Below are 27,330 nucleotides of genomic sequence, written 5' to 3' on the forward strand. Positions count from 1 at the left end.
ATGCTCTACACTCTAGAAAATGTCACTACTGGGAAAGATGATGAAACGAGAACTGGAGATAAACGCAGCAAAGTACAAGCCAAAAGTGGATGGTGAGAAAGAACCTCATGAAAGCTTTTAACTGGAGACCCAAAATCATTTATCCAACAAATACTATGAGTCAATAATTCTCCTTGTAGACATGACAAACACATTTATTTCTGGATTTAGAATCAGGTTGTTTAAATCCTAATTCCACACTACTTACTAGGCCATTTTTTCTTTTATTATTTATAATTTATGAAACTCAGACTCCTCCTATGTAAAATAAGGATAAAAATCAGAATTGTTTTTCAGGGATGTTATGAAGATTAAATAAGCTAATAGGGGCCTGATATGCAGTTGATGCCCCTGAAATGGTAGCTGTTATCATTAATCAGGGTTTTGTTTGTTTTTAAATACAGAAGTGGCAAATGGTGGTTATGTTAACAGATATCTGGATAATCTGGATTATCTGGATAAAAAGATAAAAATAAATCCAAACATTTAAATGGCTTCTCTATATAACTTTGAGTTTCTCAAAATTTACTGATTACCTCCTATGTGTTAGAAATCACATGTGAAAAAAATAAACCCAGTTATGATTAGTCATAAAAACAAACTCTCTGGAAGACTGAATTTTTCACTTTCATCTGAACATATTACATGTATACACCTATTAAGCTATTTCAATTCACAGAGCTTTCTACCTTGTCTGTGACTACAGTAAGTTTCCATAGTCCCTTCAGTCTTCCGCAAGCCTTACAGGGCCAGGCAGGCTGAACACCCCTTCCCTCCTGCCATCTGCTTACTTCCAGTTTAAAGCAACTTCCTTCTTCCATTTTCCCCAAAGTGCCATAGAAATTATTATCATTTATCACTGACTATGTGTATACCAACGATAGAAAAGAATTCTATTACTGAATGCCATCTGATATATTTGTGATTAAATAAGGAGGCGGTGACAAACATATTTTAAGGTAGCTAAATCATATGCTACTAAAATTTTTAACATGATATTAATGATGTAACATTGGACACAATCACAAAGAAGCAGATATTTCAAAGAACTTTGGTTAATTCAAAAGAAAGGAAAAAATAGAAAGACATGCATATGAACAAAAAAAGGAATAAAGAGACCAATCATATTCATGGAAACAAAGTCTTTTGGTTTTGTCATTTTCTTTTATCAGAATGTCCAAATAGATAATTTTCCAAAGAATATGTGCAAATGGCCATGGCCAACAAGCACATGACAAGAGGCTCAACATCACTAATCATTACGAAATGCAAATCAAAACACAGTGAGATTTATCACCCCAATCCTGTTAAAATGGCTATCATCTAAAAGACAATAAATATGTGTTGGTATTTGGAGAAATAGGGAGAAATAGTAAATGGAGAAAAAGGAACTCTTACACATTGCTGCTGAGAAGGAAAATTGGTGTAGCCACTATGGAAAGCAGTGTGGAAGTTCCTCAAAAGATTAAAAGTGGAACTATAATACAATCAACATTTTATCCAAAGAAAATGAAAACACTAATTTGAAATGACATATGCACCCCCACGTTCACTTTAGCATTTATTTATAATATCTAAGACCAGGAAACAACCGAAATGTCCATACATAGATGACAAATGGGTAAAGAAATATACATATATACACAGACACACAATGGAATATTTTTAGCCATAAAAAAGAGTGAAATCTTGCCATTTGCAACAACATGTATTGACCTTCAGGGCATTATGCCAACTGAATTAAGTCAGACAGAAAAAGATCAATGCCATTTGACCTCACTTATATATGGACTCTTAAACAAACAAACAAACAAACAAACAAAAAACCAAGGTTACAAATATAGAGAATAGATCAGTGGTTGCCTAAGGTAAGGAGTAGGAAAATGGGTGAAGGGGGTTAAAAGGTACAAACTTCGACTTCTGAAATAAGTAAGTCATAGGGATGTAATGTACATTATGGTGACTACAGTAAATAATACTGTATTGCATACTTGGAAGTAGCTAGGAGAGTGGATTGTGAAAGTTCTCATAACAAGAATAAAGAATTTTGTAACTATGTATGGTGATGGATGTTAACTGGATTTATTGTGGTGATCATTTTGCAATATACCAAAATGTCAAATCATTACCTTGTACATCTGAAACTAATATAAAGTTGTGCCAATTATATCTCAATACAGAGAGAACGAAGTACATATTGTTCTTTTTCTATTCTGTCCCCAAACTAACTTTGAAAAGAGAGAAAAGTAAAATAATGGTATAGAATCATACCATAATGATGACTAAAATAATAAGAAACATAATGATATTGTTATGTTTAAGCCCAAGTTGGCAATGATCTGTCAACATAAGAGTAGCAGAGTCATAAATAAAGAATATCCCATAGATAAGATAAATAGGCAGCATGAAGCCTCAGGTGGGTTAGAGTTAATGTGATTAGTTCCAGCGCACAGCAAAATCCCATAAGACAGAATTTGTCTTTCATCTGTTTTCAATTCATCCAGCCAGCACTAAGCAGTTATTCTTCCTGTCACTCCATTTTTGTCATCCTTTTTAGGTTCTGTTTTTAAACTTAAACCAACATGTTCCATATCTTTGTTACTGGATAGCTTAAACAAAGTACATTTGCACAAGAGAGAAGTAGACAAAAATACCAGGATACTTCATTAGGTGACCATCACTGATCTCCACCTTTAGGGAGGTTATTTTTTTTTTAATTTATTTTTATTTTTTATTTATTTGACAGAGAGAGAGAGATCACAAGTAGGCAGAGAGGCAGGCAGAGAGAGGAAGGGAAGCAGACTCCCCGCTGAGCAGAGAGCCCGATGCGGGGCTCGATCCCAGGACCCTGGGATCACGACCCGAGCTGAAGGCAGAGGCTTTAACCCACTGAGCCACCCAGGCGTCCCTAGGGAGGTTATTTTTGATGTGCATTAAGCCAAAATTATACTAAAATGATGGAATATGAGTTATGACTATAAAAAATTGAATTTATTAGGTATAACCAGGATTTATGTATATGAATTGTTTGTTTTCCTCATGGGACTCTACATTGATCCCAATGGTACTGCTATAGTCAAAGCATTTTTTTTTGTCAAAGCAGTTTTAAAAAAGCAAATGAGTTTGTTAAATATCAATCTCATCACCTAATAGAGCTAGTTGCCTCTAAGTTCACAATTAGTGTGATGTAACTACAAAAACAGTCCATCCATTCAAACTCTGGCTATATTAATATCAGGACAAAGTAGAGGACACATAATAATTCCACTGCATTCTATGGGACACATAGAATGCCACTGTACATGGCATTTTTTGAAAGGGATACTGAAAACAGGCAGGTAAGAGACAGACAATGAAAGAAAGACAGGAAACAGAAAAAGAAACAAACAAAACCTGTCATAAATTCACAAAATTTCAACAACTTGCCAAGGGCTAATCTTGATCTTAATGTTGAAAATTCTGGATGATCTTGTTTCAATAATTTATAAGGAAATTATTTCCTTTGAAAATGTTATTCTTATGTTTAAAAATGTACAATCTTTAAGCTCTCTCTCCAAATGTTGGGGTAAGCCATGATTATTGATCCTAATCAAACTCTCATTAATATATCTCTGTTGTCAGTTTGTTGGTGGGTTGTGTGGTATGTGTGAGAGAGACAGAAACAGAGATAACAAAGAGAAGAAGAGAGCTACCTTGCTAACTCAAAGAAATTATGATATACCTTTGTAGAGTCAGAGATTTTCCTACTCAGATAATTCCAATCACTGACTTTGCCTTAAAAAACCCAGAATACAAAGAGACCTGTCATATAAGGACTGCTTTCTTAAAATGTGTGCTTTCTTGAAATGTCTGCCTCTTAAAAAGATGTCCAGCTTCTGGTCTTTGAAAGAGCAACTGGGACAATCATGTGCTCAACTTTTTTAATCAAGTGCTGAACTTTTTTTAATGTTTTATCTATCCTCTCCCTTTGCACATCAATTTGCTACAGAATGGGTACAGAAAAGAGGCCTAGGTTAGACAACTACATTTATAAAGACCTATTAACAAAAGAAAACATAAATATTGACGGAATTCAATCTGAAACATGGAATATTGAAGAGGAATGGCAAGAGATGAAGTTAGACATGTAATCAAAAATCAGAAAATAAAGCGCCCTGCAAGTCATGTTAAAGTGATTAAATTTATGCAGAGGTCAATGGAGAATACTTGAAAGATCTGAAGTAGGACTGTGATTTACTTTACAGTTAGGCCATTTCTCTGTTTCAAGTGTGAAGAATGGATCTGGAAAGACTACCAAGCAGAGACAGCAGTTAGGAAACAGTGGCATTAAACAGATGAAATAGGATGGTGGGCTTAACAAAAGTAGCTGAGATAGATGTGGGGATGGATGTCAACTCTGGAAATGGATATCAGAGCAAACAGATACGAAAGATATTAAGAAGACAGAATTAGCTAGATATGTTGATTAACTAGTTTTGAGGAATAAGGATAGCACAACACATTAGAGGCACAAAAAAAGGAAATGGACTTGGAGATGTTGAAGGAAGAGAGAGATGGTCTCTAACTGGCCGGCCATCCAACCTACCAAACTTGGGCCTGGTTTATATTTAGATAAGTTTTAAAAGTTGGTAATCAAATGTGTTTTTAACGGAGGCTGGGTGGCTCAGTCGTTAGGTGTCTGCCTTCAGCACAGGTTGTGGCCCCAGGGTCCTAGGATCCAGCACTCCCTTGGGCTCCCTCTCTGTAGGAAGCGTGTTTCTCCCTCTCCCACTCCCTATGCTTGTGTTGCCTCTCTCATGGTCTGTCAAATAAATAGGGTCTTTAAAAAAAAAAATGTTTTTAAAAATCACTTTGCGTGGAAAAAAAAAAAAAACTAAGCCTAAACCATTATTAGATGGAAAGTCTTATTTTTAAAGACAAATCTTTAAATGAGAGATTCAAAAGCAATTAGTTCATAGGTAGTTGATGTGCCAAACAGCATTTGTACATAGAGTATTTTTTGAAAATGATTTGCCAAAATTTAAAAATCAGGAAATTACACACACACACACACGGAGAGAGAGCTTTAGCTTCTCTATTTAATTGGAAGATTTGACAACTGTTTACCCACACAGTAAACCCTGGCTGAAGCTTGTTAGTGATTATTTCCCCTAAATAGAGCATCTATTCTCCAGTTTTCTACAGATTTCCCACAACTCCTCACTTACTCACCAGCATGAGGTTCTGTGTTTGTTACCAGAGATCATCTTTACACTTCATTCATCTATTTTAATTCCATGGCTTCTACAGACATCTGAGTTTAGTTATTTTTTAAATGATAATTCTAGTTTCAGGAGGAAATCAGTGAGTGACAGAAACATACTGGGAAGTTCTAAAAAGAAACATGTACAAGGATGTGAGCAAGACAATGGAATAATAATCCACTGGACCATCAATTAAAGTATAATCAAGAAGCATTTATTTTAGCTTGGTGCCACATATCACTTTGTGCCAATCTGGTCTTATAACCAAATCAAGTTTCCCTTCAAGAAAGAAAAAACAATTCAAAAAATTTCAACTGGAATTTAAAGCTTCTCAAAACTAATCAAAAGCAAAATCAGCTATTCATTAGCTAAGTAGCTTATCTAGACTTTCTTTAGGTATAATGTTTTAAAACTGAGAAAAAAGAAAGAATATCCAACATAAAAGCAAAAACACTTGCCATATTATATTCCCTTACTAGAAAAAAAATCCTAATATATGTATCAACACTTATTTTCAATTAAATTTAGAAAGCAAACATAATTTCAAGAATATGAAAAGGAACTGCTAGGATAATTGTTTCAGAAGTACTGCAATTAAAGATGAAAATCATATTGCTTTTTTTTAAGGTTTTATTTATTTATTTGACAGAGAGAGACACAGCAAGAGGGAACACAAGCAGCGGGAGTGGAAGAGGATGAAGCAGGCTTCACACTGGGCAGGAAGCCTGTTGCAGGGCTCTATCCCAGGATCCTGGAACCATGACCTGAGCTGAAGGCAGACACTTAACCACTGAGCCACCCAGGTGCCCCATATTGCTTCTTTTTGACAAAATGTTTCACTGGCATAAATGAGCAGTCCCTTTTGTAATATATACTAACGAGCAGATGATAACCCCCCAAAAAAAGAACAAAAATCCAAGTCTTACTTGGAATGTGAAATTTTGTTCATTTTCTCTAATAATACACTAAGTAAAATAGAAAGCAATCTTCAGGTTGAAAAAACTCCACATCATAATCAACATTGAAAGCATATGCACTTTACTATAGGAAAATTACATTCATTTAAAAATAAATTTTAAAAGTAACCACAGCAAGGGAGCTTTTTCACAATTCTTAGCTAATATGTACATTTAAAAATATACATTAAAAAAAAAACCTACAGAATAATTTAGAAGTTGTAATACTATTATCAAATATTAGGTTTTTAAATTCATTAATTTCTTGTTTTTTTTTCAAATTTTGTGACTTTTTTCTCAAATTTCAAAAAGAAGTTACTATTCTTTAGGTATATAACATTTATAAAAATGACTTAAGTTTGAATTTCATTCTCATTAAGTATAAAAAAACTGTTTCATAATTTTCTCCTTTCATCAAGTGAAAAATTAGTAGAAATACAGCAAAAAGAGAACTCTGTATCATAGGGGTTGTTCCCAAACTATACATACCCATGATTTAAAAGAAAAGTAATATAAAAATAAACCACTTTTATTAGACAACAGTACACAGATCAACTTTAATCATTTTTGTTCAATAAATAGTTTCCTAGGAAGTCTTTCAAATTAATCCGAATGAATTCTATTAAGATATATATTGAGTGAGGTGGTTCTCCTAGGGCAACTGTAAGAAATGAGTTGTTTGTTCCAGTCATTCTGTAAAGGACTGATAGGCCCTAACTCTTGGTTAGTAAAGTAGAATTATCAGGTAGGACTGAAGTGTCTGCAAACTGAAGGTGAGCTAATATGTTCTGATGTCAAAGAAGTAATTTCCTTTCTCCACAGGAAGAAAAAATAGAGTCTGAGGGTGGGTAGTATTCTGTTTGATATATGTAGCAGTGGAGGAAATGGACAGATTCATAACTGATGTCTGAATACATACAATTTTTAAAATATATTAACAGCCTATAACTAAGATTGCTATCAGAATACTGACAAGAAGCATGGGGGTGGGGGAAGACAATATTTTAAAAGTACTTGCTCCTGGAATGTAATATTTACAAAGTTCCAAGAGAAAACAAAAGGAGACAATATATAAAGCATGATAACAAATATATTTTCATTTGTCAATATTGCAGATTAGTATGAAATCAATAATAAATGTTCTATGGTATTTTGATAACAAAAGTGGTACTTGGATCAACCTGCCCTTTTTTTGTTAAATTTTTTATTTGAGTATAGTTGACACACAATATTACATAACTTTCAGGTGCACAACATAGTGATTCAACTTCTCCATAGAGTATGCTAGGCACACCAAAAGTGTGACTACCATCTGTCACCACACAATGCTATTACCAAACAACTATATTCCCTATGCTGTGCCTTTCATTTCTGTGACTTATTCATTCCATAACTGGAGGCCTCTATCTTCCCTACCCCTTCACCTATTTTGTTTATCCCCCTACACTCTCCCCTCTGGCAAACATCAGTTTGTTCTCTTTATATATAGTTCTGGTCTGCTTTTTTATTCATTTGTTTTGTTTTATAGATTCCACATGCATAAAATCATATGGTATTTGTCTTTCTCAGTCTCACTTATTTTACTTAGCATAATACCCTCTCAGTCCATCCATGTTGTTGCAAATGGCAAAAATCTCATCCTTTATTTATGGTTGCATAATACTTGTGTGTGAGTGTGTGTGTGTGTGAATGTGTGTGTATGTGTGTGTGTGTGTGTGTGTATTTCTTCTTTATCTATTCATCTATTGATGGGATTGCTTCCACATCTTAACCATTATAAATAATGCTGCAATAAGCATATAGGTGTATATATCTCTTCAAAGTAGTGGTTTTGTTTTCTTTGGGTAAATATCCAGTAGTGGAACTATAAGATCATATGGGATTCCGGTTTTTAATTTTTTAAGAAATCGCCATATTGTTTTCCACAGTAGCTGTACCAATTTACATTCCCACCCACAGTGCATGAGTCCTTTTTCTCCACATCCTGGTCAACACATTATTATTATTTTTTTTTTTAGCCATATCTTATTGTGGTTTTGATTTGCATTACTTGATGATTAGCGATGTTGAGCATCATTTTATGTGCCTGCTGGTCATCTGTATTTCTTCTTTGGAAAAATGTCTTTTCAGGTCCTCTGCCTATTTTTTAATTGGGTTGTTCATTTTTTGTGTTAAGTTATATAAGTTCTTTATATAATTTGGATATTAACCCCATATTGAATATGGCATTTGCAAATATCTTCTCCCATTCAGCAGAATGTCTTTGCATTTTGTTCATTTCCTTCAATGCTTCAGTTCCAAAATCTATTTAGAGTATTAAGTTTGAACTCATTTGTAAACATTATTTCTAATAATTTCTAAGTAATTTTACACGAGACTATTTTATGACCTCAGCTAGATACTAACATTCTTGGAAATAGGAAACCACTATTTCTTCTGACTAACCTGATGGTACCTAGTGTAGCAATTTACAAATGAGGACATAAAAGCAATTATTTGGGGAGTAAAAATCCACACAATAGTAATATTACTGAATAAAAAAGCAGTACTGTTATTTTCCAAACTGTAATTTATTCTGTCCAGCAGTTGATAATAAAACATAATATAATCAAATAAAAAATAACATTTATATAATTTTGAAAAAACAATAAGCAATAAGGTGATAGCAAACATCTCTCTTATGAAAAAAGAGTCCAAGTTTGAAACCATTTCAATGAATAAAATATAGACAATATAACCTCTTTATGCATACAACTCATTGTAATCTCCCTAAAAAAGATTACTGAATAACAACTTAGTAACTAACCAATTCTATTAATAATCAAACAAAAATGTAGATAATCCTCAATTAAATCCATGGGTATAAATGAATATATGCATTTCGTATTAGATGTTTTGAATCAGAAACTTTATGTTGCAATTGGCTATATACTGAAGATATTTTTCATATGGCTCTTCGCATGATTATTTTCTTATGAAACACACAAGACTATGATTAAGGTAGAAGCATCTGGAGTGCCACCACATCCATCAAATCTCCTAGGTATAATATACATCTTCAATTAAAAAAAATTAAAATAGAAATATAAAGCATCATTTTACAAATGCAGTGAGATGAAAAATTCATTATCTTAACAGTGGGCACCAGAATTTAGAAATAAATAATTGATGATTCACTTTGGGTAAAAGCAACCAAAGGGTCTAGTACAGTACATTCTAATACAGCTAAAAAGAAAGCTTAACATTTTTGCAGCACATTACAATTTTAAAGGTGGGTGCATAGAGAGACAAGAGCTGAGAAAAGAAAGAGAAAAGGAGACATTAACAAGACTTAATTAGGCAAAGATGGGGCATGAGGTTAAAAACAGTGGTAAAATAAAATTCTGATGCTGAGGTAATAGACTTTTAAAAACAGGGATGTTTCATATTTTATGTGAAATTGTTTGGATTATGACATCACAATGCTGGTCCTCCAAATCCAGACATCCAATAAAATGTAATCTCATATGACCTATGTGAATGGATTTTGTAAATGAAATTGAGTCTCACATCTGGGTCAATACAGCAGAGCATAAACTAGAAGGCACAAGATGACAAGAAGATCTCTGAACCGATTTTATTCAATAAAAGCAGGAGCTCATAGAAAACAATAGTGACAATATGAAACACTACTTTTACTCTACCTCTGCAAGGGATTATGGGCTTCCACAGGACAAGATCTAGCTGATCTTACCAATATTTAAAAAAAAAAGACAAAAAAACAAAAACAAGATATATCCTAAGAAACATCAGAAATTAAATGTTAGAAGCATGCTAATTGCATAATTATAAAACTAAATATAACTGAAATATAGATTCATTAAAAGTAGATAAAATAATTAAGTTGATGAGGCATTGGTGACAAACAAATAAATCTAAAGGTAGATACTTGTACAGAATGAATAATCCAGAAACAGAAGGAGGTATATATATCAACATATCACTGGAATTCAAGTTCATATTTTGGAACTGTATACTCTGTTCAAAATAAATTCTAGGCATCCACTTCGGTAAAGATGAAGTAACAAAAGCCAGACTTACACTTTAAACAAGAAAACCAGAATAAATATATGAAAACACTGTTTTCAGACATGAACAATACTAACACTGGACTATGACTTCTAAGAGAGAGGGAACAAGAATGATGAGTCCTAGGTTTGCCCCAGCTGTTAGTTGAAAGCAGTTTCCAAGAAGTAGCTTGGAAGGAAAAGGCCAAATACATGGCAACTGTTTCACTGTATTAAGGAAATAGATTGGAGTTTGGGAAGGCCAAGGCAGCTGATCTGTGGGCAAGACCACCAAGGATACCAACACTGCATAGATGGAGAAAGCTCTAAAAATCTGCATGGAGGTCTCCCTCAGGAGTTAGGTGGCTACTGATCTGCCCTATTTGAGTAGAAATCACTTGAGGCCGGGGAACGAATCACTGGAAAACAGTAGAATAAACAATTCTCAGGGCTCACAGCATTTGGGAGAAAGATTTCCACCATTTATAAATGAGAGACATCAAAGAATACTGAAGGACATCCAGAAGGAACTCCAAAAAGTCTGGCTTTGATGAAAGCAGTCAGGGGTGGGAGGTGGGAAGACATCCTTAACTACAGAACAAAGATGAGAATTATAGCCAACTTCTCATCAAAAACTGGCAGAACACAATGGCAGATACTTCCAAGCACTGAAATTTAAAAAAAACAAAAAAAACAAAAACAAAAACAAAAAAAGCACACAAACAATAAATCCATCAATTTTGAAATCTAAGCCTAATGAAAATGTTTTTCAATAATTAAACTGAATAAATACTTTTTCAAATAAAATTGAAAGAATTCCTCACCAGCACTTAAGAAATACAAAAGGAAGTTCTTGAGGTAGAAGTAAAATGATATAAGTGGAAATGTACATCTACATAAAAGAGGAAGAGTTATGAAAATGGTAAATTTTACTATTTACTATAGGGGTAGAGTATAGTATTTCCTATTTTAATCATTTTAAAAGATAATCATTTAAGGCAAAAATAATAGTGCATTATTAAAAAGTTTATAACATATGGAGAGGTAACATTATAAAAGCAAAAGAACAAGAAGGAATGGGGAAATGGAAGTTTATTTTTACATGGTTCTTACATTTTACATGAAGAAACACAATATTTTATAGTGAACCAGTAAGTTAAAAATAATGCAGACTTTGGAGAAACCACTAAACAAATAAAACAAAAAGGTACAGATGGGAAAAACAGTGAACACAAAATGGAATCATAAAATATATTCACTTTATCGAAAAAAAGGAGGAAAGGGGGAAAAATACCAAAGAACAGATAACAAGTAGAAAACAGGGGCACCTGGGTGGCTCAGTGGGTTCAAGCCTCTGCCTTCAGCTCAGGTCATGACCAGGGTCCTGGGATCGAGCCCCAGATCGGGCTCTCTGCTCAGCAGGGAGCCTGCTTCCCCCTCTCTCTCTCTGCCTGCCTCTCTGCCTACTTGTGATCTCTGTCAAATAAATAAATAAAATCTTTAAAAAAAAAAAGAAGAAGAAGAAGAAGAAGAAGTAGAAAACAAGTATCAAGATGGCTGATTTAAGAAAAAAAAAAGGACAGCTGATCTAAACCAAACACAGTAGGGGCCTGGGTGGCTCAGTCAGTTAGGTATCTACCTAGGGTTCAGGTCATGATCTCAGGTTCCTGGGATTGGGCCCCACATCCTCAGGCTCCCAGCTCACCCAGGAGTCTGCTTCTCCCTCTCCCTCTGTCTCTCCCCTGTTTGAGTTCTCTTTCTCTCTCAAATAAATTAAAAAAATATTTTTAAAACAAAAAGTAAATCCAAACATAGGAATAATAACTTAGAATGTTCTGAAAGTGGTCTGAAAAGTCTAAGAGGTAGAGACTGGACAGTAACTATATACCACATACCAACAAAAATTACTCTAAATATGAAAACACATGGATTAAAATTTAAAAGACAGAAAAAGAAGTAATATGTAAACACTAATCAAAGGAAAGCTAGAATGACTAAATCAACACAGAAAAGAAGATCTGAAAGCAATGGATTAAAATTAGGATGAAAAGGATAATTACATAGTGTTAAACGGCTAAATTCAACAAGAAGACATACATTCCTAAAGGTTTATGCATTTAATAGAAGTTCTTTAAAAACATGAAATAAAAACTGATGGAACTTAGAGATAACTATAAAAATACCAATTATAGAATATATTTCAAAATGTCTTTCTCAATAATTGATAGAACAAGTACAGAAAAAAGTAAGTATAGAGACTTGATAGTATCAATTGACTTGACCTAATTAACATTTGTAGTACATTTCATATTTTTTTAAAGTGCATGTAGAACAATCACCATGAAGAACCATATTCTAGGTCGTAAAACAAATCTTAGTAAGTTAAAAAGATTGAAATCATACAAAGTATGATACCACAATGGAATTAAATGAGAAATGAGTAACAAAAATGTATCAAGAAGTTCCAAAATATCAGACACTAGTATTACTTTAATAATAATGCTAGATTAAGAAATATATGAGTTGAAAGAAAATGAAAACACCCTATATCATAATTTGTAGATATAACTACAACAGTGCTTCGAAGGAAATGTACAGCATCAAATACTTGTATTAGAAAAGAAGGAAACTGTTAAATCATTTTCCTTAAGCTTCTACCTTAAGGAATTAAAAAAAGAATAAAAAAGGAAATTAAACACAAAATAAACTGAAGGAAGAAAATAATAAAGGTAAAAGTAGATATTTATGAAATAGAAGATATACAAACAATAGAGAAAATCAATGGAACCAAAAGCTAGTTATTTGAAAGAATCAATAAAATAGACAAAACTCCAGGGGCCCTGGGTGGCTCAGTCAGTTAAGCTCTGACTCTTGATTTCAGCTCAGGTCATGATCTCAAGTTGGTGAGACAAGGTCCCATATCAGGCACCATGCTCAGTGTGGAGTCTGCTTGTCCCTCTCCCTCTACTCCTCCCACAACATGCATTCTCTCTCTTTCTCAAAAAATAAATAAAAATAAATTTTTAAAAAGTTGATAAAGCTCCAAACAGACTGATCAAGGAAGAGAGAGAAATGACACAAATTGCCAATATTAGGGATAAAAGAAAGGACATTACTCAGATTATACACAAATTAAGTCCACAAGGAAATAAAATTATGAACAATCATATGGCAATAGATTCAAAAACTTAGATGAAAACAAAATCCTTGAAAGATATGACTCGGCATGAAATAGATAACTCAAGTAGTCCTTTATCAAAGAAACACATTAAATTCAAATTTTAAAACTTTTCCAAAAGAAAATTTCAGGCCAAGACATCATCACTAGGAATTCTATCAAATATTTAGGTAAAAAATAGTATCAATTCTACGTAAGTTCTTTCATAAAATAGAAGATGAAGGAAAATCTCCCAATTCACACAATGAGGCCAATATTATCTTAATCCAAAACCAAAGAGACATTACAAGAAAACTACAGATCAGTATCTTTTATGATCACAGACATGAAAATAAATCCCTAACAAAATTTAAGCAAATTTAGTTCTCTAATATTTAAAACATATAATATGTAAATTAGACATAAATGCATATAATAAACAAAAGTCCTAAAGAGCAATATATGAAAGGCATACAAAATGTGACCAAGTAATGCAAAGTGGGTTTAACATTCAAAAAATGAATTACGTGATTTCTCCATACTAACGTATTTTAAAAAAAGAAAACATATGATCATCCCAAGGATGCCAAAAAGCATTTCACAAAATTCAGCACCTATTCATGATAAATATTTTAAGCTAATTAGAAATAAAAGGGAAGCTTTCAGGTGCCTGGGTGTCTCAGTTGGTTAAGCGACTGCCTTCAGCTCAGGTCATGATTCTGCAGTCCCAGGATAGAGTCCTGCATCGGGCTCTCTGCTCAGCAGGGAGCCTGCTTCTACCTCTGACCTTCTCCCCTCTCGTGCTCTCTCTCTCTCTCTCAAATAAATAAATAAAATCTTTTTTTTAAAAAAAAGGGGGAACCTTTCAATCTGATACAGGATCTATGTTATGGTCTCAACTGTGTTTCTCCAAAATTCATTTGTTGAAGCTCCAACCCCTAATATGACTGTATTTGGAGATAGGACCTTTAATGAGATAATTAAGATTAAATGAAGTCATGAGTAGAGCCCTAATCCAATAAGACTAGTTACATATTTCTCTCTCTCTTTTTCCCTTCCCCTCCTCACTCCCTCCTTCTATTCTTTCCTCCTCCCTCCCCTCTCTGTCTCTCTGCCTGGCCCCTTGGACAGAGAAGAGGCCAAGTGAGGACACAGCAAGAAAACAGTCATCTGCAAGCCAGGAAAAGAGCCCTCACCAGAAACCAAATCTAACAGCACCTTGATGTTGGACTCCTATTCTGCAGAACTGTGAGAAAATAAATTTCTGCTGTTTGAGCCACCCAGTCTGTGGTATTTGATTATGGCAGTCCAAGCAGACTAATATGGCATCTTTGAAAAACCTATAGCTAACATCATTCTTATATGGTGAAATAATGAAAACACTGAATGCTTTCCCTTTAAGATCAAAAACAAAAAAGTGGCAACTGCTTTTACCATGCATACATCAATATTGTACTGAACATCTAAGCTAGCAAAATAAAGCTAAAACAAGAAATAAAGGCATACAATTTGAAAAGAAAAAAGAAAAACTTTTTTTTTTCCAAAACGAAAAAAGGGGGGCACCTGGTTGGATCAGTGGGTTAAGCCACTGCCTTCAGCTCAGTCATGAACTCAGGGACCTGGGATCCAGCCCCACATCAGGCTCTCTCCTCAGCAGGGAGCCTGCTTCCCCTTCTCTCTCTGCCTGCTTGTGATCTCTCTCTCTGTCAAATAAATAAAATCTTTAAAAAAAAGTTCATGTGGAAAATCCTGAGAAATCTACACAAAACTATTAGAACCAATAAATGAGTTAACAAATATATAGGATAAACTAAATATACAAAAGTTAATTGTATTTTTACACGAGCAATAAAAATTAGAGATTTAAATTTTAGTGTGTCTTCAAAGAACATCAAAATATGAAATATGGGGGCGCCTGGGTGGCTCAGTGGGTTAAGCCGCTGCCTTCCGCTCAGGTCATGATCTCAGGGTCATTAGATCGAGCCCCGCGTCGGGCTCTCTGCTCAGCAGGGAGCCTGCTTCCCCCCTCTCTCTCTGCCTGCCTCTCTGCCTACTTGTGATCTCTCTCTCTCTCTCAAATAAATAAATAAAATCTTTAAAAAGAATATGAAATATGTAGGGATAATATTTTCAATTTTGTAAAACTCACACTCTGCCAACTATAAAACTTTGTTGAAACAAGTTAAAGACTTAAATTAATAAAAACATAAACCATGTTCATAAATAGGTTCAATGTTATTCATTGTCAACTATCTCCAAATTTATTCAACAAAATCAAAATTAAGATTTTAGCAGGTTTTTTTGTAGAAGTTGGTAAACTGCTTCTATAAGTTCTATTGAAATGCAAAGGACATTAGCCATTAAGGAAATGCAAACTAAAACCACAAATGAGATACCACTACTCACCCAGTGGAATGGCAAAATTAAAGAGACTGATCCTACTAAGTATTAGCAAGCATATAAAACAATTACAATTCTCATATATTGCACATGTGAAAGAAAAATGGTACAGACACTTAAGAAAACCATTTGGCAGTTTCTTATAAAAATCACATACACACAATTCAACCCAGTAATCCCAGTCTTAGATATTTACTCTAGAGAGATAAAACTTATGTCTATACATAGACCTGTATAAGAATGTTCATAATAACTATACTGATGATAGCCAAAAACTCAGCTATATCCATGATGCCCAGATATCTGTAAGTGGATAAACAAATTGTAGTATATCTATATAATTGAATACTACACGATTAAAAAGGAATAAACTACTCAAGCACAAACAACATAGATGAATCTCACAAATATAATGCTGAGTGGAAAAAAACAGACATAAAAGACTACCTGTTACATTGCTTGATTTATATGAACTCTTAGAAAAAACTATGTGTAGAAAGCAGACCAATAGTTGTCAGAGGCCAGAGGATCAACTACAAAGGCCAGATGGAGGTTTGTTGTGGTGATGGAAACATTCTCTATCTTGAGTGTAGTCACGGCATAAAGAAATTTATTGATTATATGTATTATACAGTATGTACACTTATTGTACTTCAATAAAGTTCATATTCAAAAATTAAGAAGAAACTGCACATCTGTAACTACATATGATAATGGATGTTAACTAGAGTTAGTGTGGTAATTCTACAATATTTACAAATATCAAATCACTATACTGTATATTTGAAATTAATATAATGTTATATGTCAATTGTACCTCAGTAAAAAAAAGAAACTGCATTAAAATATGGAAAGAATTAGAAAAAATTCACAGATATTTCAATGAAGATGTAAGGAAGGTAAGAAGAGAATGCCAGTTACTTAGTTTTCCAGATCTTGAACAACATTCCCTAAGAGCACATCATGGAATGCCTAAAACTCCTCAGAAGACAGTGATAAACATGTGTTATGACAACTGAGGCGTTCCAAATCAATAGGGAAGGATGGGCTATTCATGAAGTGGTATTATGTCAATAGCCTAGCTATTTGGGAATAAAATAAGCAAGACTCTTGTCTCAAATCATACCTAAGATCAAATTCCTTATGGATTAAACATTAAACATAAAAAAGTAACAGAAGAAAATTTTAAGTAATTAGTCATATAGCTTCATGTAGGACAAGCTTTTGTAAGCATGGCTCTACAGACAGAAGATACTGGAGGAAATACAAATAAAATTAGAATTGACAATATAGAAAAAATTTCAAATAGTTGAGATAAGACTAATATCCTTTAAAAATATATTTATTATTAAACAGTCATAAGAAAAAGATTATACTAATGGGGGAAAAGGCAAGAAATGAACAAGAAATTCACAAAAAGTGCAATGGCTACTAAATATTTGAAAATATACTCAACATCACTAATAAACATACAAAAACAATACTGAGATATCAAAGTTCACCTACCCAACTAAAGAATACCCTTGTAACAATGTAGTGCTAATGGAAGGACATACTTCCATTTTTCCAGAGAGCATTTTGCAGTAAGCATCATATGTCTACATCGTCATCATTTCAGTTTTAAAACAGATCTTTTTATTTTTTTAATTTTTTTGTATGTGTTCCAAAATTCATTGTTTATGCACCACACCCAGTGCTCCATGCAATACGTGCCCTCTTTAATACCCACCACCAGGCTCACCCAACCCCCTCACCTCCCACCCCTCCAAAACCCTCAGTTTGTTTCTCAGAGTCCATAGTCTCTCATGGTTTGTCTCTGATTTAACAAATCAGATTATTTCAATATCTAATATATATAAGAAGTTGCATTTATTTCAAAATTATTTATATGGTAGAAAGCTATTCTAAACATCCATCAATATCAGATGATACAAACACAATCTGAAGCCATCAAAAATAAAAATGCAACCAATAATTACTGACATAGAAAGATACCCATGGTGAGGTGCTAGGTAAAATATGAGTATGCCTTCTTTGTGAGCTCATTTAAAACAAAAAAAATCTATCTTCTAGGACACATGCATGGCTCAGTTGGTTAAGCATCTGCCTTTGGCTCAGGTCCTTGCTCAGCAAGAAGTCTGCTTCTCCCTCTACCTGCCGCTCCCCCTGCTTGTGTGCTCTCTCTTTCTCACACACAAATAAATACAATCTTAAAAAAAAAAAAAAAAACACTATCTGGCACCTGGGTGGCTCAGTGGGTTAAAGCCTCTGCCTTCGGCTCAGGTCATGATCCCAGGATCCTGGGATCGAGCCCCGCATCGGGCTCTCTGCTCAGCAGGGAGCCTGCTTTCTCCTCTCTCTCTGCCTGTCTCTCTACCTACTTGTCATTTCTGTCTGTCAAATAAATAAAATCTTAAAAAAAAAAAAAAAAAAACCTATCTTCCTACTCATCTGTCTCTCTCCTTACCTACATATATACAGACGTACACACAGAGATATACAGGTCTGGAAAGTTACACTAAAAATCAATAAAAGTTATCAGTGATTAGCAAAATTAAAGGAAAGCTTTCTTTTTTTATATTTGTCTATAGTATCTGAATTATTTATGTGTAAAAAAATAAGACTTTAAATGATTATTTATAACGTAACTTCAAATTTTAAAATGAGCAAGAAAAAGTAAGGGAAATTTTCTGCAAATTTCTAGACATGTAAATCAATATTTACACAAAATACAATCTACAGTAGGTTGTTTTTTTAAGCATTAGACTAAAAATCCTAGGAAAATATCCTGAGGATTACTTTGCCACATGAAATGCTACCTAAGGATCTACTAAATAGTGTCCTTCTGCTATCCTTACCCCTCATGTTTTACATTGTGACTTTATATCTCCAATAAAAGATCTTACAGGCTTTAAGGTTCTTTTCTTTGAAAATTATTTTCTACTAGGTCTTAAGAAAATAAAGTGGAACTGTGGTTTGCATCTTATTTGAGAAAGATAGATAACCTTGAGTCTTAAACCTTCTCTGGCATTTTCTTGATCTTCACTAACCATGACCAAGGTAGAATGGTCTCATCTGCAAATTACTAAAAATAATCAGCTCTGGGAAGTGACCTTGGATGAAGCAATGTTAAATTGGCCAGGAAATTTTTTTGAGGCATCACTGTTATTAACTCGCAATTTTTTCATTTCACTCTGCCACTGATGCTTGGCAGGTTATAACTTTTCATTTTCGCACTTGGATGAAACTCAGTGAAGAGGAGATTATGGAGATAGTAGTGGAGAATTTTTACAAAGGGATTTCCCCCCTCACTCCATAATATTAGGTTACAAAATGGATCTCAATTGGAGACAACTTACCAGCTGAAGATACGTAATCAGACTGTTTGGATAATAGTAATGACCTATACTATATTTTAAAATTTTTTTAAATGCTGCCTTCTGTATATAGAGTTGATGTTATGACCAATTTATACACTTGGAAACATTTCCTGAGTGGAGATGGTTTGGGCTGATTCTTCTTTGACAACTTCTTGCCTTTATGAGACTGTTTGCTGGGATTAAAGAAAATGTTTGTGAGAACAGAAAAGACTTCTTTATACAGAGATGTCCAGTGACACGGGTTGGAAATAAACTTGTACTACTATTAATGAATTAAGAGCTAATCTTAAGTAGATGGCAACTATTTTTGGTGCATCCTTCCTCCTTCTTTACCTCCATAAACCCAATGCCAGTAGTCTGATGATGACCACTTCTATCCATATTCTTTATGAATCTCTTTTCAGCATGTTATTCACTAACCAGCTTATAATGGCCACCAAATAGGTAAGCTGTTATTCCCTCAAGTAAAAGAGGAAAGAAAATTCATTTTAAAAGTAAAGAATATTGTATATGGAATATAGAAAATCACAGAACAAATCTGAGTTTGGAAATATTCCTTAAATCAGAAGACAATGTTTAAACGGGTAGCTGGAATAGGGACTCAAGAGACAAGTCAACTCTAATCTGAAAAAACTAAGAAATGCCTACTTGAATCACCAATTCCCTTAACTTATTTTGATGAGGTCATTAGTATCCAGTTGCACCTAGGGTAGTATCAAGCTGGAATACCAAACTAGGGCAACTATTTGCTAGGATAACCATTAAGTTCTTCCCTAAATTCTTTATGTGTGTCATTAATATATTATTTAAAAGGAAAATTAAATTGCTACTCTCCCCCAGAACATCTGAATTTGGGGTCTTATAAAATTGTGTAATAAAATATTTTGTTCCCTTAAACAAAACTGAGTTATACACTATTTCACCATAGAACATTATAATTACCTCACAATGTAATTTTGATATAAATGAGACTGTTTACTGATTTTTTTGGTCTAGCCACTGGCAAAACATGCAAATTGACTGAAGAGCTGCATAGCAAAGAGCTTCCTTTAACTGACTACAGTATCCTAGTGTTAAGCATCTCGTGGTGATCCCAGGTCCTGGGATGGAGACCTGAACAGTCTCCCTCTCCCTCTACCGCCCCACTCGTGCTTGCTCTCACTCTCTAGTGCTATCTCTCAAATAAATAAATAAAATCTTAAAAAAAAAAAGGTAAAGTTTCTAATCTAAACTTTTTTAAGAAAGAGGACTGGTAAAATGATAGTATCAAATATCCATCTTTATTAATCTGTGCAATATATAGTATAGGCTGAAGTTTTAAGAAACTTGATTAAGATAAAATAAGTTATTTTAATACAAATAATAAAGGCAAAATAACAAAGATGGTAAAATCATTTTAAATATAATGAATTAATTAAAGAATTTTTAGATGTTTTAATAAACACATTTAATAAGGGGTGCCTTAATAAATGTCCACCTCTTGATTTCATCTCAGGTCATGATCTCAGGGTCATGATATCGAACCCTGCGTCAGGCTCTGTGCTGGGTGGAGAGACTGCTTAAGATTCTCTCTCCCCTTCTCCCTTGGGTCCTTCCCGAGCCCCTCACACATGTGCATCAAGTATACTCATGCACGTGCTCTCTCAAAAAAGTAAATAAATAGATCGATAGATAGATAATAAAAATATTTAATAAAATGTTTTTCTGTGATAAATACTAATAGCGAAAAGACTATCAAATAGCAAATAGTTGATAATAAGAAGCTTGTTTTTTTTCTACCAGCTACTGAAGTGGGAATAAAAAGGGGGAAAAAAAGAAAAGCAGGAGGAAATGGGAGAAGAGGAAGAGACTTCTCCTTTCCTTTCCTTATTTCTTTAAAGCTCTAGAGACATAAATAACAAGGTACCAAAGATTAAAAGTAGGTCTACTCTTGTCCTACCAGGCAGGCCCCATATCAAGCAAAAGGTGAAACAGTCTGGCTTGCTCGTCTATAAAAGCCAGTAACACTGAAAAAGAAAGCCCAGATTTGCTACACATTAAGGTAACAGCTTTTGGTGCAGAAGTTACAGAGAAACCTACCTCTAAAATTTCCTATCTTTGAAAAATAACATCAAGATTCATTATTTATATTTTGAAAATTGCTGATTTGACTCTTCCAAAGAAAATACTGAAAATTGAAAGACAAAATAGCATACAATCATTCATCCCAGCAGTAAATAATAGGAAACATAGATGGCATACACTTTATTAGAAGACCTACTATAAGAGGAGTACTTTATATTCTAATAATAAAAGGAAAATGCTGAGTCAAAACTTGGAAATCTTTTTATTCCTGTAAAATTATTAAATTTTTAAAGGCAATTCATTTTGTTGTTCTTGTATTACAAGACAGTCCACAAAAGTTCATCAATTCAAGATAGTTTCATTTCTTCAAAACTGCATTCTTTTTAAAATAGCATTTCTAGTATTAAGGGAAATAAGCATAAATCTTGGGGTTTTTTTTTGTTTTAAGTAGTCTAATTATTAAATTAAAATTCCAAAAAGGCATTTTTGAAGCAAAAGTAATTTGGACAATTACATTTCTTATCAATAAGGTAAAGGGAACCAAATCAAAAATTAATATTACCTATCCCTTAGGATAAATGTTGGTTTGGGTAACTAATTTTTGTTTGTTTTTATCATTGACTGAGGTAAGGGAAAGGAAAACATAAATAGTTAACTTATGGTTAGATTTCCTTAAGAAAAACATATCAAGGACTATTCACAGCATCTGAAAAGTCCTTATGTGGACAGAATACAGACCTCCTTGGTACTGCTATAGTACAGAGGCACACCACCTGAGGGGTCAGAGTCAATGCCTCATGCCCTACATGTCCTCAATGCCCTACAACTCTTACCGTCAATTTTCAGAAATCGGACGGATTAGGCGTGCTAAATACTTCCTTATTCCCTTGTACTCCACCTTTTTCTTTTTTTAAGAAAAGCATCTAGGTGCCTTGTTTTATTCATGAGACTATGCCAGAAATCATTAGCAGAAATAAAGTTGGGAAATCTCACCCAAGGCCAAAGATTTCTCTGGACTTCAGTCTTCCCTCTTGAGTGTAGCTCTATCATGTAACCCTCACTTTATAATGCAGACAAGCTCAATGCTAAAATGACTATATTAATGGAAACTAAGTCATAGCACTCTGCCTCTGAATGTAACAATGGCAATGAAGATTTGTGAAATGGACAAGAGTGCTTACATTTAAGTAGCACCAGAATTAAACAGCATAGAAAGAGGTGATCAAGCTCAAGAAACTTCTCTGTCACAGCTGCTTTGGCATTCATTTTCCCTTAATTTCCCTTGCTTTTCAATGATCATACCACCCTTCATGCACTGTCAAAGTTTTCTGAACATATGAAAAATACCAAAATTATTTTTTATTTATATAAGTCTGTTGAGTGCCTCAGACTTGTGTACAACACTTAGAAAAGCGTAACATGTCACTGAGACTTTGGAAAAATTATTATTCTCCCCAATTAACCGGTTCCCTTATTCAAAACAATAAAATATACTATATATACATAGCAATACCTAGTAATAGGCATGAAAATTATTTACTAATGAAAAATGGAGCTAAGAAAAAAGATTTGGGATATGACCAAATGACCATAAATAATGGTGTTATCAAAAATCCTATATAAGTTATCATAATACATTTACTAAATGTATACAATGGCATTTCAAGAAGAAGTGCTTCAGGTAGTCACTATAGCAGGAGAAAATTTGAGCAGTTAAAAATAAAAAAGATTTTTGTCTTTGAACAAGTCACAAGTGAAGCTGATATTGCTGTATGAATTACACTTTAGGAATCACTGACTTGGGGATTCCTCTATGTTCGAGATTGTTCAGCATAGATGAGGTAGACACTCATGCTGCAGAAGACCTGAGGCAGAAGAATATGTGAAAATAGAGATTTTAGAGATTTTATGCCAAAGGTACATGGCATAAATGAATCATGACCAAACGCAACCTAGCATCTTTCCAGGTGTCACATGTGTGAGAAGACGGGTGTGGAAGGAGTCCTTGTGTTCATGAAATTTAGAAGCATAAGAACCTGAACGAAGTAACCATAAAGACCTGGCCACTGATTTTGCTGTGGCTCTCACTCACTCAACTTAAGACCTGAGTAGAACAAAGAAGATCAGCCTCCCAGATCAAGAAGGAATTCAGCAGACTGCCTTCAGGCTTTATCTGCACCATTAGTTCTCCTGGGCTTCAAGCCTGCTGGCCCAGATTTGGACTTGCGAAGCTCCATAATCACACCCATCCATCCTCTGTTGTCTGTCCTTAGCCACATTCCTTTATCTCTCATGTGAATGATTCTGCATGAATTTCTGAATATGAACATCCTTCAGAGATCCCTTGCCATAAACTGGAATTTTGAAAAACATCAGCAAGGGTACCTAGGTGGCTCAGTTGGTTAAGTGTCTGACTCTTGATTTCAGCTCATGTCATGATCTCAGGGTTATGAAATCAAGCCCTATACTGGGCTCCACACTGGGCACAGAGCCTGCTTGTCTCTCTCCATCTCTTAAAAAAAAAAAAAAAAAAAAAAATGAGCAAAGGGAAAGGAGCAAAGTATAATTTATCCATATTTTGTTTAATTCCATTATGTTTAAAAAAAAAGGGGGGGGCACCTGGGTGGCTCAGTGGGTTAAGCCGCTGCCTTCGGCTCAGGTCATGATCTCAGGGTCCTGGGATCGAGTCCCGCATTGGGCTCTCTGCTCAGCAGGGAGCCTGCTTCCCTTCCTCTCTCTCTGCCTGCCTCTCTGTCTACTTGTGATCTCTCTCTGTCAAATAAATAAAGAAAATCTTAAAAAAAAAAAAAAGCTCTAATTATATATCTGCTTGGTTCTTAGGCCAAAGCATAGTCTATAGCATGTTTTTTATCTTGGTTTGGCTATAACACATTTTTGGATAGGCCTATTTCTAGTAAGGAGACTGACTCAATAATCAAAAACCTCCAATGAACAAAAGCCCAGGACCAGAAGGTTTCACCGGGGAATGCCACCAAAGATTCAAAGAAGAATTAATACCTGTCCTTCTCAAACTCTTCCAAAACACTGGAGAGGAGAGAATGCTTCTAAACTCATTTTATAAGGCCAGCATTATCCTAATATCAAAACCAGACAAGGATACAAAAAAAAAAGAAAGAAGGTTACGGGAGACGAAAAGGGGGGGGGGAAGAGGGAAGAGAGCAATATCTTTGAAGAACATAGATGCAAAAATCTTCAACAAAATATTAGCAGAACAAGTTCAACAATACATTAAAAGAATCATACGCCATGATCAAGTGGCATTTTTGGATCTATTTGTCTCACCTACTGAGAACAACCCTACTGAGAACAACCATGGACATTTCTGCATAGCAACATTGCTGATTAAATAATACTTAACAGGCCAAAGTTAAAAAAGAGATATTCACCAATGGAATCCCACCAACACTTTTGCTGAGTTGTGGGAAGAAACAAACCCCCATGGCTCTGGATAAATAAAAAATTCATTTAAAACGTAATTTTAGTTTCTTAAATTACAGCTCTAAATATTTGTAAGACATCTCAACTCTGAGCTTCTTATCTTCAGCAGCCTGAACATTTGATCATCTTCAGCCAGTCCATTCCCAGGGTCACAGCCTGGCCACCATCACCTGAAACAGCTTAAATTCCCAACTGAGTACAGCCCTCTTCATTCCAAAAATCTCACTCCATTCACCCTGATACATTTGATCTTGAAACTCACTGAAGTTTCTGATGCTCTGACCATCTCTACTTTCCTGCAAGTCATCACCCCCACACGCACCCCCAGCCCTGCCATGTCCCTGTCGAAATTCCTTCTGATCTAATCTAGACTTTATGGTACATCATTTCAACGAAATCCTTGTCAGAATCCATTCCCTCTGCTCCAGCCCTGCTAACTGAAAACCTTTCTCAGAACTTTATTTGCCCCCTATGCTCATGTGCCCAGATTTCTAAAGATTAATGTAGAACATCATGCTAAAAATACACTGCCTCTCACCTGAGCTAAGCTCCCATGGCCACTGAGCTACCCTTTGATTAGGCTACCTTTTCTACTGCCTTTAGTGACTCTCCCTAATGTCCATTATACTCTCCAGGCATCGTATCCTTTCCCTAACCTCTTCTCCTTCAGCAGATAGTTCCTCATAGTTCTATCAGGGAGAATCTTTCTCACCCTCCTTTCCCTGGAGATATATTTATCTATAATTGTGCCATCTTTTCCTCATGCCCTAAAGGAAAAAAACTTCTACCTTAGGCTGGTCCCCCATCTGTTCTTTAAATACCATTTGCTCTCAATCACTCAAGGTCTTTATATTCTCAATGATCTTTTCTTTCCTGCCTCATCAACTTCCTCTCAACTGGATCCTTCCTACAGCATCACACAAATATGTTCACATTTCTCCCATTGTAATAAAAATCCTACCTTTAACTTGTGCTTACTTCTTCCTTTCCTAAGTATGCCTCCTATAAGAGTTGTTCATGCTTCCTGTCTCCACATACCCTTTTACATCTTGGGACCTTTTACAATTTGCTGCTACTTCAACTACACTATTGAAATTACTCTTGCTAAGATCATTTAAATGACTTCTAAGTTTCTAAATTTAAAGGCCAGGTTTTCATTGTCTTACTTGACCTCCTACAGTATTTAATGCTCCTGGTCAATACCACCTCTTCAACGGCTCTCTCCTGGTTTTAGAATAACTTATTCTCTTTCTCCTCTTACCTCTCTAACCAGTTTTTCCCAGTCTGTTTCCTAGACTCTTCTACCTATATATATCCAAAAAAAAAAAAATTGTTTACAAACAAACTGACTGGCACCTAGTGGAATTTCTGGGCTGAGCCACACATAGCAAGGCTCTGTCATGACAATATCATAATCATAAACATTATTACACCATAATAATGAAGTTTGGTGGCCATGTTACTTTACACCAAGTCACATATGGTGCTATCAGCTGTCCTGAGAAAGAGAAAGGGGGCCTCACTGCTATGCCAGAGAACAATTAGATTTGGGAAAGTATATACTTTCATACACCTAAGGAAATAAATATTCCCTAGAGAGGTGAATGGCCTGTACTTTTCCTTCACTCATAAAGCATTGTGCACTTGGACCTGAAGCTGACAAACATTTCAATCAATGAGCAAGATGACTACAGAATTGCTGACTGATTGCTTCCAGAAGCTGGAAGATCTGCTGTGTTTCCAGAGACTCCTTACCATCTAGACAGCACATACATCCACCCAACCCCAGAGTTCCTGAGAAACCATAATGCCCGGAGCTGACATCTATTCTTTTGTTATCACTGTCCAGCAAATGGCTACCAAAGAAGTAGGTGCCTTACTCAGGGAAGCATCAGTATATGCTATACAATGTAGTGGCTTATAATCTTCATCCATCTCGTTCAGCAGCTGTCTTCACTGACTCTATCTTTGGGAAAAGACAAGAAGATCAGCGGCTACTGCTAAGTGCAGAACTTTTGGTTGACTTTGACTGAATTTGGCTAATTTTAAACCAATTGTATTAAGGTAAGTTTTTGTCTTGGTTTCTATTTGTTTTTAAAGAGAATATTTAAAAAAAAATTTGTAGGACAGGTTTTTAGAAAACAATCTTATTAAAAACTCAAAAAAAGGAAGAAAAAAGAATTGCCAGACTATAAATTTGACATCAATTATAAGTATTAAATTTTTATAACAAAAATAATAAATAATAATTTAGAACAATGCTCTTTCGGCATGATAAACTTGAAATTAACTCATATATACTTTGCAAATCAGACAGTGCATTTCAGTTACAGATGTCTACTTTCAAGATGGCATGGAAAATGAATGGAGAGGAAAACACTGATCTTAAGCATGCATTAAAGTCTTCCACACTGCTCCAGAGGAGAAACAAGCAACCTTCTCTTAAGCTTTTCTAATTTTCTTCTTAAGCTGTAATATGAAACTAAACCAAATTAATTAAACAGCATGATCACAAAAGATCTGTCCTATAGGAGTAACCTTTAATTTAAAAATGTAATAACTCCTTCAAAAAAGAAAAGGAAGTTA

General features: G+C 34.6%; 1 pseudogene; it reads left to right on the forward strand.

The window, feature by feature from the left end:
- On the forward strand, positions 1-26,777 carry LOC111149504 (annotated as a pseudogene).
- Positions 26,778-27,330: the final 553 nt, after the last annotated feature.

Source organism: Enhydra lutris, unplaced genomic scaffold (assembly GCF_002288905.1).
Source record: "Enhydra lutris kenyoni isolate GAN:26980312 unplaced genomic scaffold, ASM228890v2 scaffoldscaffold2, whole genome shotgun sequence".
Classification (NCBI taxonomy): Eukaryota; Metazoa; Chordata; class Mammalia; order Carnivora; family Mustelidae; genus Enhydra; species Enhydra lutris.